The 16,571-nt window shown below is 44.0% G+C and overlaps 1 pseudogene; it reads right to left on the reverse strand.

The window, feature by feature from the left end:
• Positions 1–16,571, reverse strand: part of LOC133628593 (E3 ubiquitin-protein ligase UHRF2-like) — a 203,514-nt pseudogene that overhangs the window by 155,799 nt on the left and 31,144 nt on the right.

Here is a 16,571-nt window from a genome sequence, read left to right on the forward strand (position 1 = left end):
TTAGAGGGGAAGGATCATCTCCCTTGTACCTGCTGGCAATACTTTGTCTGATGCAGCCCAGGATCTCATTAGCCTTCCTTATGAAAAGGGCACACTACTAGCTCATGTTCAAATTGGTGTCCATTAGGATTCCCATGTCCTTTTCTGCAATGTTGCTTTCCAGATGGGTGGCCTTCAGCATATACTGGTGCATGGGGATGTTCCTCTCCAGGTGCATGACTTGGCACTTGCCCTTGTTGAACTTCATGAGGTTCCCTCAGCCCATTTCTCCAGCCTTGTCAAGGTCCCTCTCGATGGCAGCAGAATCCTCTGATATAACAAGTGATGTACAAGTGATATACTTCAAGTTCTGTCCTGCTCATTGCTTTTACTGTTAAGTTAAGTTAAACAAATAGATGTGTCCTATTTTGGAATCATTATATCTCTAAAGTTAAATAAATCATATTTTCATTTTAGTGAAGTCAGGACAAAAAAATAAATGCCTGTGACTTGGACATACAAGACAAACATAATTGAGCAAGTCCAGTGGAGGATCACCAAGCTGATCAGGGGTTCAGAACACGACATACATGGAGACAACTGGGTTTGTTCAGCTTTAAGAGGAGAAGGCTCAGGGAGATCTTACTGCTGTCATCAGCTACATAGAGAAAACAGACTCTCAGAGGTGCACAATGGAAGAATGAGAGGCAACGTAGATAAGTTGGAACACAGGATATACCAGTTGGGTATTTAAAAAAAAATTCCTCATACCGGGAATTCAACACTGGAACAGGAACACAAAGAAGTGGGATAAAATAATCGAATCTCCATTCCTGGAGATAGCCAAATCTTGACTAGACAAAGCCCTGAGCAACCTGCTCTTACTGGATCTCTTTTGAGTGAGAGTTAGACTTAGAGACCTTGAGAGGTCCCTTTCAACCAACATAAATTGATAATGAAACAAATGAAATAAATACATTTTGGAGAACATTTTACTGTATATTTATAATCTTTTCCAAACTTTTTATACTTACTGCCAACATGCTACCTCTTTAATGTTCTCTTTGTGGCTCAGAATTAACAGTCTACCATTCGAGTTAGTTTCAAAAATATACTGCAGGAAACAATTCACTGTTTGACTTACAGGTTTTGTCTTTTTTTTTTATTCACATTTGGAAGTTCATGATCCTGTGTAGTGGGTCTGGGATGGTAGTGATTTTCCACAGCAGCTCCTGCAGTGCTGTGCTTACTGTTGATATCAATATTATGACTACTGCTCACACAGCATCAAGGCTGTCCATCCAGCATTCCTTCCCCTACCTTCACCAATAGCTGTGGGTGGGCATGATCTTGAGAGGGACCATGGCCAGGACAGCTGACCCAGGCTGACCAAGGAGATATTCCATACCATATGACGTCAGCTCAGTAATATAAACTGGGGGAGAGGAGCAGGGAGGGGAGGCAAGATTCATTTCTGGCCTTCCAAAAGCAACCGCTACGCGTACCAAAGCCCTGCTTCTCGGGAGGTGGCTGGACATCGCTGCTGATGGGAAGTAGAGAGTAACAGCTTTATCTGCTTTTGCTTTGCTTCCCGGGCGTGTGGGTTTGCTGTTTCTTTATTAAACTGCTTTTATCTCAACCCACGAGACTCCCATCTTATTTCTCCCCTTCCCTGGCTTGCTGAGCAGGTGGGGGATAGAGCGGTGTGGTGGGCACCTGGCATCCAGCCAGGCTCAAACTACCACATCCTGCAAACATAAGACTTAGAATTATAGAATCATAGAATCGTTTTGGTTGGAAGACACCTTTAAGATCATCGTGTCCAACCTTTGTCCTAGCCCTATCAACCACTAGACCATTTCCCTATGTACAACATCCAACCATCTCTTAAACACCTCCCTGGGCAGGCCGTACCAATGCCTGACAACCCTTTCAGTAAAGAAATTTCTCCTAATATCCAGCCTGAACCTCCCCTGGTGCAACTTGAGGCCATTTCCTCTTGTTCTATTGCCTGTTACTAGGGAAAATAGACCAACCCCTGTCTCACTACAACTTCCTTTCAGGTAGTTGTAGAGAGCAGTAAGGTTTCCCCTGAGCCTTCTCTAGACTAAACAGCCCCCAGATCCCTCAGCCGTTCCCCATATGAGACATGCTCTAAATACTTTACTATTTTGGTAGCCTGCCTCTGTATCCTATCCAGCACCTCAGTGTCCTTCTTGTAGAAAGGGGACCAAAACTGGACACAGTATTCAAGGTGCAGCCTCACCAAAGCCTAATACAGGGGAATTATCATCTCCCTCCTCCTGCTGACAGCACTGTTCCTGATACAGGTCAGGATGCCATTGGCCTTCTTGGCCACCTGGACACACTGCTGGCTCATGTTCAGCTGGCTGTCAACACTCCCAGGTCCGTCTCTTCCTGGCAGCTTTCCAGCCACTACTCCCCAAGCCTGTAGTGCTGCTGGCGGTTGTTGTGGTCCAAGTGCAGGACCCAGCATTTGGCCTTATTGAAACTCATGGAACTGGCCTTGACCCAGCGATACAGCCTATCTAGATCTCTGTAGAGCTTCCCTACCCTCAAGGAGATCAACACTTCCACCCAGATTGGTGTCATAGATGTAGGCACAGATGTAGCTTGGACCAGCCAGCTTGAATAAAGATGGTAGGGATAAGTTAATGCAACTGGCATGCTACTTCAGAAACAAGTGCTGCAAGTTAATCAGTTGGGCCCTGGGTGATCTCATGGGCAGAAGCAGCATATAAGGAGGTAGCTAGCAAAGGAAGGGTGGCTTTGAGTCAACTCTGGTGGTTGTACTATGTTGCCTGTGTATGTCTCTGCATGTGCATTACTTAGACTCTCTACGTCTTCGAGTGAATATTGCCTGCACTACTACAACATTTGGTGACCCCGACGTGATTTGCCGGATTGGTTGGATTAAGAACCCTTGGCAGAAAAGCACTTGGATTCCTGCTTGAAAAGGCAAGTGATCTGAGTAAACTGATATAATGGGAAAAATGATAAGCAAAGAGGAAAATCCTATTGACACCCTCCAGCATATCCTTGCTGGGAAAGGATTCAATTATGAAAGAGAGGATTTGCTAAGACTTGTAAGATGGGAACAGGAAGTAGGTCTCTTTGTTTCCCCCCAAGAAATATATGAAAAGGGAATATGACACTGGGAAAACCTAGGAGACATGTTGAATAATGCTATGGGCTTGTGTAAATCGGTATCATCCATTATACACCAGCTAGAAGCTGAGCGTGCTGCAGCTGCTGCCGTGAAAGCAGAAGCTGCTGTACCCATCTGCGTTCCCAGTAGATGCTAAAAGGTTCTTTGGAGGTGGTGACTTTATAGTACCATCGGCTCCACCTCTAGAAGAAAATACTAAGAGACTCTTCGGAGGGGATAATGTCATAATACCCTCTGCTCCACCTCTAGAAGAGGAGATCATGGATGTGAGCCCACCTCCCCCAGAACCCCCTAGAGCACCGTTCCAGGAGCCGAATACGCGCATTGCTTCTCCTCCCCTCCCACCCACCCTTCACCATCCAGCCCCATCCCATCCTTCTGCTATGCCTAAAGGAGTACCTGGCAAAGAACGAAAGGTACGTTTTAGAAATGACACTGTGGATATGCCATTGCCCTTGAGCTCATCAATCCCTGAGTGCATTCCTCTTCCATCATCACCCCCAACATCTAGTGAAGGGGAAGATCAACAAAGACAATTATTAAAGGAAGAATTAATACGACACGGAGAAGATATGAAACAGACTTTGGCCCACTTGGAGGAACTGATGGAAAAACCAAAAGCAACAGCTAATCAACTGTTGGAACGAATTAATGAATTAACTAAACCAGAGATTAAAGTTTCATCCCCACAGGTGCTCAGAGATCCCCGGCCAGATAACTATGATCCGACTAAGAAATGGAGAGGCCTCATACGTGATGCGGGAATTGAAGGAGAATTTATTCCACAAGCCTTTCCAGTAATAGTAGCACAAAGAAAACGACAATGGGCACCTTTGGATTGGAAGTTGGTAAGGGAAGGCCAGAAAGCTGTAATGCAATATGGCTTGTCCAACCCATACATTCAAACGTTATTGGATCATATTTTTGCCAGTGGATTAATGACTCCATTTGACTGCCGGAAGCTAGCAGAAACTTTCCTGAAGCCCACTCAGGTATTACTATGGGAGTCTGAATGGGAAAAAAGAGTTGATCTGGCAGTAGTAGAAAATATGGACTTACAACAGGGAGATCCGCGGCGAGTCGTCACAGCAGATATGATGTTGAGTAAAGGACCGTTTGCTAACCCTCAGGTACAAGCCTGACTGCATGAAGCTATTCTGCAGCAAGCACAGACACTGGCTCGTCAAGCATTTAAGATTGTTCCTGACATGGGGGTGCCAGTTCCCTCATATACAACTATTATACAGAAACCTAATGAGCCTTTTATGACCTTTTTAGACCGTCTAAGAGCAGCTCTGGATCGTATACCAAACATGTCAACTGAAGTAAAGGCGGAAATAGGGTTACACTTAGCAGTTGCTAATGCTAACCATGATTGCAAAAAGATCCTGCAGGCTCTCCCGCGGACAGCAACTTTGGTCGACATGATAGAAGCCTGCTCTAGGGTAGGATCATCAGCACATTTAGCTGAAGCTATGGCAACAGCATTGAAACCTTTAGTTCAACCTCACAAAGGAAATCGGAGGCCAAAATGCTTTAACTGTGGAAAAATAGGACACGTGAAAAATCAGTGTCGGTCCAGACCATTGGTATGGACAAACAGCTCCGCCAGGCCATCTGGGTCCAATGGCAGATTTTATGGCAATTGTTACAGATGTGGCAAGTTTGGCCATAGAGCCACTGAGTGCCGCTCTCGAGTGGCCAGACATACAATGCCTAAGGGAAATGGGTTAACGAGCGCAAAAAGGGCGAGCATGATGACACGAAAACACCCTTCAACACCAACAGCTGCCTGGCTGGCCTCAGATCAGCCACTGCAGGAAGCACAGGAGTGGATGTGGAAACAGCAGTAGATGTAACCATCCACAACACGGAGGCAACAGTTATCTCATCTAACGCTAATGGACCCCTTGGCTATGGATTAAGTGCTTTGCTTTTAGGACGGTCATCGGCCTCTCGACAGGGTATTTTTGTGCTCCCCGGTGTAATTGATGTGGATTATGAAGGAAATATTGGAATAATGGTTAAAGTTTGTCAGTCACCAGTTTATATACCTAAAGGAACTAAAATAGCTCAACTAGTTCCTTTCAGAGCTAAAGTTCCTTTCGCAGGAAGTCGTAAGCGTCGAGACGGTGGTTTTGGATCCACTGGAGTACCTGAGGTAAGACTGGCAATGCCACTTTCACATGGAAAGCCCACTCAGACGGTTGTATTCCAACATCCAAATGGTGAACACATGGTTGGGTACAATATGTTACTGGGTATGGGAGCAGACTTTACCATTGTTGTGATATCCTATTGGCCAAAAAGTTGTAGAGAATTTAGACACCCCTTTTGTCGGAGCAGGAGGAACACAGATGACAAAAATTAGCAGAGACCTTATTTCGGTACGGATACAGGATGAAGAAAATACGTGTGTACAAATTAAACCCTATGTAATGAATACTTCAGTTTGGCTTTTAGGTAGAGATGCCTTAAGCCAAATGGGCTTTCGTTTGTCAAATGAAAATTTTTAATGGCGGCCATTGATGGGTGACCAATCCTGAAGTTAACCTGGCTCACAGATAAACCAGTTTGTATTGATCAATGGCCGCTAAGCAAAGAAAAGCTCGCCCACATTCATGAATTAGTAAATGAACAATTAGAAAAAGGTCATATTAAGCCATCCACCAGTCCATGGAATACACCAATTTTTACTATCCCTAAAAAATCAGGGAAGTGGAGGCTGTTACATGATCTAAGAGCTGTTAATGCAGTGATGCAGGACATGGGTGCTTTACAGCCAGGATTACCCTCTCCTGCAATGCTTCCAAAAGAGTGGCCCCTGTTGGTGATTGACCTAAAGGACTGTTTTTTCACAATTCCCCTACATGAGGATGACAGTGAGAAGTTTGCTTTTTCAGTACCATCGATTAACAAACAAGAGCCAGCAAAACGATATCAATGGACTGTTTTACCTCAGGGAAAGAAGAACTCGCCAACTATTTGTCAAACTTATATTGCCTGGGCGCTGGCACCTCTGCGCAAAAAATACCCTCGTGTCTTATTTTACCATTATATGGATGATATCTTGATTGCAGGAAAAGACCTGGACCAGCATCGCATTCTACAAGAAGTGAACCGGCAGTTAAGCATCTCCGGTTTGGTGATCGCGCCAGAGAAGGTACAAATGCACGCCTCTTGGAAATATTTAGGTAATATTATCACCGATGCGTGCATTTATCCTCATAAGGTGGCAATTAAAACAGATATTGCTAACTTAACAGATCTTCAAAAGCTAATAGGTGATATCCAATGGATACGAACCATATGTGGTATCACGAATGAGGATCTTGCGCCATTAATGCCTTTGTTAAAGGGCTCAGTAGAGGCTGACAGTATGCGAAAACTGTCTCGGCAGCAAATCCAAGCAATAGAAAAAATAGGAAACAAGATAGTCAATAACTACAGTCACCGATATGATCCTGACTTGTCAATTAACATTGCTGTGATAAGTCAAAACCAGAATGTAATGGCAGTCTTGATGCAATGGGATTCAGTAGCGAAAGACCCATTGAGGATCTTGGAGTGGATATTTTTGCCATATAATTTGCAAAAAACAATTACCACAAGGCTTGAGGCAATTGTGAAAATAATAGTTAAGGCCAGAAAACGTCTGCTGGAAATAGCAGGGACCGAGGCAGACGTCATTTTCGTTCCTCTCACAGATGAGTTCTTGAACTGGGCACTGCAACAATCTGATGAATTACAGTGGGCCTTATTGTCATATCCAGGAACTATAAATAATCATTATCCAGCCCATAAATTGTTTTCTGTTAATTTTCAAATGGAAGACCGGCCGTTGAGATCAGCAGCACCCGTTAAAGGCCTGACTGTTTTTACCGACGCAAGTAAGATCCAAGCCAAAGCAGGAGTGGTTTGGTGGGAGAATGGAAAATGGCAAAATCTAACTGTTCACTCCCAGGCAGTTCAGTTCAACTGCTTGAACTGATGGCTGTAGTTAAAACTCTTGAGAAATGGCCAGACGTCCCATTAAACATCATCTCTGATTCCCTCTATGTGGTCGATGCCATCACTCGATTAGAGAGAGCGTTGTTGCAAGAAATCTCTAATCAGAATCTGTATAACTTATTTCTGCGGCTCTGGCATCAGATAAATGAACGTCAAACTGCTTATTATATTGGACATATTCGAAGCCATTCGGGCTTAAAAGATGGCCTATCAGTTGGCAATGAAATTGTTGACAAGATAGTGGCAGCTCCTTTATTGATACCTTCGGGGCCAATAATTGACAAATTTTCTCAAGCCCGAAGATTGCACGTTTTTTTTCACCAAAGTGCGAAAATGCTGGCGAAGCAATTTGACCTGACCATATCAGACGCTCAGGGTATTGTTTCCACGTGCCCTGCATGCCAGAATCAAATCGGCCTAGGAGTAGGAGTCAATCCCAGGGCTCTGGCACCATTAGGAGTATGGCAATCAGATATCACTGTCTATGCTCCTTTTGGGTGATTTAAACGAATACATGTCACTATTGATACTTATTCAGCCATGGTTTGGGCCACAGCCTTAACAGTTCTCGAGACTTCATAAGACATTGGAGGAGTTGCTTTGCAGTCCTTGGTGTTCCAAGAGAGATAAAAACTGATAATGGCTCGGGATACATAGCCAGTAAAACACGTAAGTTTCTAAACTTATGGGGTGTTAAACATACTACTGGAATCCCAGGAAATTCCACCGGTCAAGCCATTATTGAACGTACACATCAAACCTTAAAAGGCCTGCTAGAAAAACAAAAAACGGGGGAAGAGGGGGTGAGCCCTCAAGATAGACTGATGAAAGCTCTTTGTACAATGAATCATCTCAGAATTGTGGCAAATCGGAACGAACCACCAGCATTAACACACTTTGCCCAAATGAGTCGGCATTTGGATTTTACTGACAAACCTATAGTTTGGTATAAGAATCCCACTACTGGAGAGTGGCAAGGACCTGCAGATCTGTTAACGTGGGGAAGAGGCTATGCTTGTGTCATTACAGATCAAGGTCCCCAGTGGATTATGGCAAAATGGATCAAGCCACATCAACAGAAAGGACTTAGCTGTAAGACCAATGGAAAACACAATCTTGAGGAAAGAACCAATTGATCCACCTTCAATCCATCACTCTATTAAAATGTAAACCCTCGCAACTGTGGCACCACGTACGCTGCTGTAAATTCCTTCAGCTATCTGTATTGCATTAAAAGAATTGAAGAACTTAACAAGATGACCACTGGGAGCTTGAAAACAAAAATGGTGCATTTTCTACGGATGAAGAGATACTTCCATCTTACAGATAATGCTCACAGATCAGCATGCTAAAGGATCTGAAGAAAAGTCCAGAACTACATCAGGAAACAGAAACATCAGTGGAGCTACCAAGAACTCATCCCTTCCTGCCAGTGTGTGTCCCTCCTAGCAACACATATCAGATTATGTTTATCTTGACTTTATCTTGACGTTAACAGATCTGCAGGTCCTTGCCACTCTCCAGTAGTGGGATTCTTATACCAAACTATAGGTTTGTCAGTAAAATCCAAATGCCGACTCATTTGGGCAAAGTGTGTTAATGCTGGTGGTTCGTTCCGATTTGCCACAATTCTGAGATGATTCATTGTATAAAGAGCTTTCATCAGTCTATCTTGAGGGCTCACCCCCTCTTCCCCCGTTTTTTGTTTTTCTAGCAGGCCTTTTAAGGTTTGATGTGTACGTTCAATAATGGCTTGACCGGTGGAATTTCCTGGGATTCCAGTAGTATGTTTAACACCCCATAAGTTTAGAAACTTACGTGTTTTACTGGCTATGTATCCCGAGCCATTATCAGTTTTTATCTCTCTTGGAACACCAAGGACTGCAAAGCAACTCCTCCAATGTCTTATGAAGTCTCGAGAACTGTTAAGGCTGTGGCCCAAACCATGGCTGAATAAGTATCAATAGTGACATGTATTCGTTTAAATCACCCAAAAGGAGCATAGACAGTGATATCTGATTGCCATACTCCTAATGGTGCCAGAGCCCTGGGATTGACTCCTACTCCTAGGCCAATTTGATTCTGGCATGCAGGGCACGTGGAAACAATACCCTGAGCGTCTGATATGGTCAGGTCAAATTGCTTCGCCAGCATTTTCGCACTTTGGTGAAAAAAAACGTGCAATCTTCGGGCTTGAGAAAATTTGTCAATTATTGGCCCCGAAGGTATCAATAAAGGAGCTGCCACTATCTTGTCAACAATTTCATTGCCAACTGATAGGCCATCTTTTAAGCCCGAATGGCTTCGAATATGTCCAATATAATAAGCAGTTTGACGTTCATTTATCTGATGCCAGAGCCGCAGAAATAAGTTATACAGATTCTGATTAGAGATTTCTTGCAACAACGCTCTCTCTAATCGAGTGATGGCATCGACCACATAGAGGGAATCAGAGATGATGTTTAATGGGACGTCTGGCCATTTCTCAAGAGTTTTAACTACAGCCATCAGTTCAAGCAGTTGAACTGAACTGCCTGGGAGTGAACAGTTAGATTTTGCCATTTTCCATTCTCCCACCAAACCACTCCTGCTTTGGCTTGGATCTTACTTGCGTCGGTAAAAACAGTCAGGCCTTTAACGGGTGCTGCTGATCTCAACGGCCGGTCTTCCATTTGAAAATTAACAGAAAACAATTTATGGGCTGGATAATGATTATTTATAGTTCCTGGATATGACAATAAGGCCCACTGTAATTCATCAGATTGTTGCAGTGCCCAGTTCAAGAACTCATCTGTGAGAGGAACGAAAATGACGTCTGCCTCGGTCCCTGCTATTTCCAGCAGACGTTTTCTGGCCTTAACTATTATTTTCACAATTGCCTCAAGCCTTGTGGTAATTGTTTTTTGCAAATTATATGGCAAAAATATCCACTCCAAGATCCTCAATGGGTCTTTCGCTACTGAATCCCATTGCATCAAGACTGCCATTACATTCTGGTTTTGACTTATCACAGCAATGTTAATTGACAAGTCAGGATCATATCGGTGACTGTAGTTATTGACTATCTTGTTTCCTATTTTTTCTATTGCTTGGATTTGCTGCCGAGACAGTTTTCGCATACTGTCAGCCTCTACTGAGCCCTTTAACAAAGGCATTAATGGCGCAAGATCCTCATTCGTGATACCACATATGGTTCGTATCCATTGGATATCACCTATTAGCTTTTGAAGATCTGTTAAGTTAGCAATATCTGTTTTAATTGCCACCTTATGAGGATAAATGCATGCATCGGTGATAATATTACCTAAATATTTCCAAGAGGCGTGCATTTGTACCTTCTCTGGCGCGATCACCAAACCGGAGATGCTTAACTGCCGGTTCACTTCTTGTAGAATGCGATGCTGGTCCAGGTCTTTTCCTGCAATCAAGATATCATCCATATAATGGTAAAATAAGACACGAGGGTATTTTTTGCGCAGAGGTGCCAGCGCCCAGGCAATATAAGTTTGACAAATAGTTGGCGAGTTCTTCTTTCCCTGAGGTAAAACAGTCCATTGATATCGTTTTGCTGGCTCTTGTTTGTTAATCGATGGTACTGAAAAAGCAAACTTCTCACTGTCATCCTCATGTAGGGGAATTGTGAAAAAACAGTCCTTTAGGTCAATCACCAACAGGGGCCACTCTTTTGGAAGCATTGCAGGAGAGGGTAATCCTGGCTGTAAAGCACCCATGTCCTGCATCACTGCATTAACAGCTCTTAGATCATGTAACAGCCTCCACTTCCCTGATTTTTTAGGGATAGTAAAAATTGGTGTATTCCATGGACTGGTGGATGGCTTAATATGACCTTTTTCTAATTGTTCATTTACTAATTCATGAATGTGGGCGAGCTTTTCTTTGCTTAGCGGCCATTGATCAATCCAAACTGGTTTATCTGTGAGCCAGGTTAACTTCAGGATTGGTCACCCATCAATGGCCGCCATTAAAAATTTTCATTTGACAAACGAAAGCCCATTTGGCTTAAGGCATCTCTACCTAAAAGCCAAACTGAAGTATTCATTACATAGGGTTTAATTTGTACACACGTATTTTCTTCATCCTGTATCCGTACCGAAATAAGGTCTCTGCTAATTTTTGTCATCTGTGTTCCTCCTGCTCCGACAAAAGGGGTGTCTAAATTCTCTACAACTTTTTGGCCAATAGGATATCACAACAATGGTAAAGTCTGCTCCCATACCCAGTAACATATTGTACCCAACCATGTGTTCACCATTTGGATGTTGGAATACAACCGTCTGAGTGGGCTTTCCATGTGAAAGTGGCATTGCCAGTCTTACCTCAGGTACTCCAGTGGATCCAAAACCACCGTCTCGACGCTTACGACTTCCTGCGAAAGGAACTTTAGCTCTGAAAGGAACTAGTTGAGCTATTTTAGTTCCTTTAGGTATATAAACTGGTGACTGACAAACTTTAACCATTATTCCAATATTTCCTTCATAATCCACATCAATTACACCGGGGAGCACAAAAATACCCTGTCGAGAGGCCGATGACCGTCCTAAAAGCAAAGCACTTAATCCATAGCCAAGGGGTCCATTAGCGTTAGATGAGATAACTGTTGCCTCCGTGTTGTGGATGGTTACATCTACTGCTGTTTCCACATCCACTCCTGTGCTTCCTGCAGTGGCTGATCTGAGGCCAGCCAGGCAGCTGTTGGTGTTGAAGGGTGTTTTCGTGTCATCATGCTCGCCCTTTTTGCGCTCGTTAACCCATTTCCCTTAGGCATTGTATGTCTGGCCACTCGAGAGCGGCACTCAGTGGCTCTATGGCCAAACTTGCCACATCTGTAACAATTGCCATAAAATCTGCCATTGGACCCAGATGGCCTGGCGGAGCTGTTTGTCCATACCAATGGTCTGGACCGACACTGATTTTTCACGTGTCCTATTTTTCCACAGTTAAAGCATTTTGGCCTCCGATTTCCTTTGTGAGGTTGAACTAAAGGTTTCAATGCTGTTGCCATAGCTTCAGCTAAATGTGCTGATGATCCTACCCTAGAGCAGGCTTCTATCATGTCGACCAAAGTTGCTGTCCGCGGGAGAGCCTGCAGGATCTTTTTGCAATCATGGTTAGCATTAGCAACTGCTAAGTGTAACCCTATTTCCGCCTTTACTTCAGTTGACATGTTTGGTATACGATCCAGAGCTGCTCTTAGACGGTCTAAAAAGGTCATAAAAGGCTCATTAGGTTTCTGTATAATAGTTGTATATGAGGGAACTGGCACCCCCATGTCAGGAACAATCTTAAATGCTTGACGAGCCAGTGTCTGTGCTTGCTGCAGAATAGCTTCATGCAGTCAGACTTGTACCTGAGGGTTAGCAAACGGTCCTTTACTCAACATCATATCTGCTGTGACGACTCGCCGCGGATCTCCCTGTTGTAAGTCCATATTTTCTACTACTGCCAGATCAACTCTTTTTTCCCATTCAGACTCCCATAGTAATACCTGAGTGGGCTTCAGGAAAGTTTCTGCTAGCTTCCGGCAGTCAAATGGAGTCATTAATCCACTGGCAAAAATATGATCCAATAACGTTTGAATGTATGGGTTGGACAAGCCATATTGCATTACAGCTTTCTGGCCTTCCCTTACCAACTTCCAATCCAAAGGTGCCCATTGTCGTTTTCTTTGTGCTACTATTACTGGAAAGGCTTGTGGAATAAATTCTCCTTCAATTCCCGCATCACGTATGAGGCCTCTCCATTTCTTAGTCGGATCATAGTTATCTGGCCGGGGATCTCTGAGCACCTGTGGGGATGAAACTTTAATCTCTGGTTTAGTTAATTCATTAATTCGTTCCAACAGTTGATTAGCTGTTGCTTTTGGTTTTTCCATCAGTTCCTCCAAGTGGGCCAAAGTCTGTTTCATATCTTCTCCGTGTCGTATTAATTCTTCCTTTAATAATTGTCTTTGTTGATCTTCCCCTTCACTAGATGTTGGGGGTGATGATGGAAGAGGAATGCACTCAGGGATTGATGAGCTCAAGGGCAATGGCATATCCACAGTGTCATTTCTAAAACGTACCTTTCGTTCTTTGCCAGGTACTCCTTTAGGCATAGCAGAAGGATGGGATGGGGCTGGATGGTGAAGGGTGGGTGGGAGGGGAGGAGAAGCAATGCGCGTATTCGGCTCCTGGAACGGTGCTCTAGGGGGTTCTGGGGGAGGTGGGCTCACATCCATGATCTCCTCTTCTAGAGGTGGAGCAGAGGGTATTATGACATTATCCCCTCCGAAGAGTCTCTTAGTATTTTCTTCTAGAGGTGGAGCCGATGGTACTATAAAGTCACCACCTCCAAAGAACCTTTTAGCATCTACTGGGAACGCAGATGGTACAGCAGCTTCTGCTTTCACGGCAGCAGCTGCAGCACGCTCAGCTTCTAGCTGGTGTATAATGGATGATACCGATTTACACAAGCCCATAGCATTATTCAACATGTCTCCTAGGTTTTCCCAGTGTCATATTCCCTTTTCATATATTTCTTGGGGGGAAACAAAGAGACCTACTTCCTGTCCCCATCTTACAAGTCTTAGCAAATCCTCTCTTTCATAATTGAATCCTTTCCCAGCAAGGATATGCTGGAGGGTGTCAATAGGATTTTCCTCTTTGCTTATCATTTTTCCCATTATATCAGTTTACTCAGATCACTTGCCTTTTCAAGCAGGAATCCAAGTGCTTTTCTGCCAAGGGTTCTTAATCCAACCAATCCGGCAAATCACGTCGGGGTCACCAAATGTTGTAGTAGTGCAGGCAATATTCACTCGAAGACGTAGAGAGTCTAAGTAATGCACATGCAGAGACATACACAGGCAACATAGTACAACCACCAGAGTTGACTCAAAGCCACCCTTCCTTTGCTAGCTACCTCCTTATATGCTGCTTCTGCCCATGAGATCACCCAGGGCCCAACTGATTAACTTGCAGCACTTGTTTCTGAAGTAGCATGCCAGTTGCATTAACTTATCCCTACCATCTTTATTCAAGCTGGCTGGTCCAAGCTACATCTGTGCCTACATCTATGACACCAATCTGGGTGGAAGTGTTGATCTCCTTGAGGGTAGGGAAGCTCTACAGAGATCTAGATAGGCTGTATCGCTGGGTCAAGGCCAGTTCCATGAGTTTCAATAAGGCCAAATGCTGTGTCCTGCACTTGGACCACAACAACCGCCAGCAGCACTACAGGCTTGGGGAGTAGTGGCTGGAAAGCTGCCAGGAAGAGACGGACCTGGGAGTGTTGACAGCCAGCTGAACATGAGCCAGCAGTGTGTCCAGGTGGCCAAGAAGGCCAATGGCATCCTGACCTGTATCAGGAACAGTGCTGTCAGCAGGAGGAGGGAGATGATAATTCCCCTGTATTAGGCTTTGGTGAGGCTGCACCTTGAATACTGTGTCCAGTTTTGGTCCCCTTTCTACAAGAAGGACACTGAGGTGCTGGATAGGATACAGAGGCAGGCTACCAAAATAGTAAAGTATTTAGAGCATGTCTCATATGGGGAACGGCTGAGGGATCTGGGGCTGTTTAGTCTAGAGAAGGCTCAGGGGAAACCTTACTGCTCTCTACAACTACCTGAAAGGAAGTTGTAGTGAGACAGGGGTTGGTCTATTTTCCCTAGTAACAGGCAATAGAACAAGAGGAAATGGCCTCAAGTTGCACCAGGGGAGGTTCAGGCTGGATATTAGGAGAAATTTCTTTACTGAAAGGGTTGTCAGGCATTGGTACGGCCTGCCCAGGGAGGTGTTTAAGAGATGGTTGGATGTTGTACATAGGGAAATGGTCTAGTGGTTGATAGGGCTAGGACAAAGGTTGGACACGATGATCTTAAAGGTGTCTTCCAACCAAAACGATTCTATGATTCTATAATTCTAAGTCTTATGTTTGCAGGATGTGGTAGTTTGAGCCTGGCTGGATGCCAGGTGCCCACCACACCGCTCTATCCCCCACCTGCTCAGCAAGCCAGGGAAGGGGAGAAAATAAGATGGGAGTCTCGTGGGTTGAGATAAAAGCAGTTTAATAAAGAAACAGCAAACCCACACGCCCGGGAAGCAAAGCAAAAGCAGATAAAGCTGTTACTCTCTACTTCCCATCAGCAGCGATGTCCAGCCACCTCCCGAGAAGCAGGGCTTTGGTACGCGTAGCGGTTGCTTTTGGAAGGCCAGAAATGAATCTTGCCTCCCCTCCCTGCTCCTCTCCCCCAGTTTATATTACTGAGCTGACGTCATATGGTATGGAATATCTCCTTGGTCAGCCTGGGTCAGCTGTCCTGGCCATGGTCCCTCTCAAGATCATGCCCACCCACAGCTATTGGTGAAGGTAGGGGAAGGAATGCTGGATGGACAGCCTTGATGCTGTGTGAGCAGTAGTCATAATATTGATATCAACAGTAAGCACAGCACTGCAGGAGCTGCTGTGGAAAATCACTACCATCCCAGACCCACTACACAGGATCATGAACTTCCAAATGTGAATAAAAAAAAAAGACAAAACCTGTAAGTCAAACAGTGAATTGTTTCCTGCAGTATATTTTTGAAACTAACTCGAATGGTAGACTGTTAATTCTGAGCCACAAAGAGAACATTAAAGAGGTAGCATGTTGGCAGTAAGTATAAAAAGTTTGGAAAAGATTATAAATATACAGTAAAATGTTCTCCAAAATGTATTTATTTCATTTGTTTCATTATCAATTTATGTTGGTTGAAAGGGACCTCTCAAGGTCTCTAAGTCTAACTCTCACTCAAAAGAGATCCAGTAAGAGCAGGTTGCTCAGGGCTTTGTCTAGTCAAGATTTGGCTATCTCCAGGAATGGAGATTCGATTATTTTATCCCACTTCTTTGTGTTCCTGTTCCAGTGTTGAATTCCCGGTATGAGGAATTTTTTTTTAAATACCCAACTGGTATATCCTGTGTTCCAACTTATCTACGTTGCCTCTCATTCTTCCATTGTGCACCTCTGAGAGTCTGTTTTCTCTATGTAGCTGATGACAGCAGTAAGATCTCCCTGAGCCTTCTCCTCTTAAAGCTGAACAAACCCAGTTGTCTCCATGTATGTCGTGTTCTGAACCCCTGATCAGCTTGGTGATCCTCCACTGGACTTGCTCAATTATGTTTGTCTTGTATGTCCAAGTCACAGGCATTTATTTTTTTGTCCTGACTTCACTAAAATGAAAATATGATTTATTTAACTTTAGAGATATAATGATTCCAAAATAGGACACATCTATTTGTTTAACTTAACTTAACAGTAAAAGCAATGAGCAGGACAGAACTTGAAGTATATCACTTGTACATCACTTGTTATATCAGAGGATTCTGCTGCCATCGAGAGGGACCTTGACAG

This window comes from Colius striatus, chromosome W (genome assembly GCF_028858725.1).
Source record: "Colius striatus isolate bColStr4 chromosome W, bColStr4.1.hap1, whole genome shotgun sequence".
In the NCBI taxonomy this organism is placed as follows: Eukaryota; Metazoa; Chordata; class Aves; order Coliiformes; family Coliidae; genus Colius; species Colius striatus.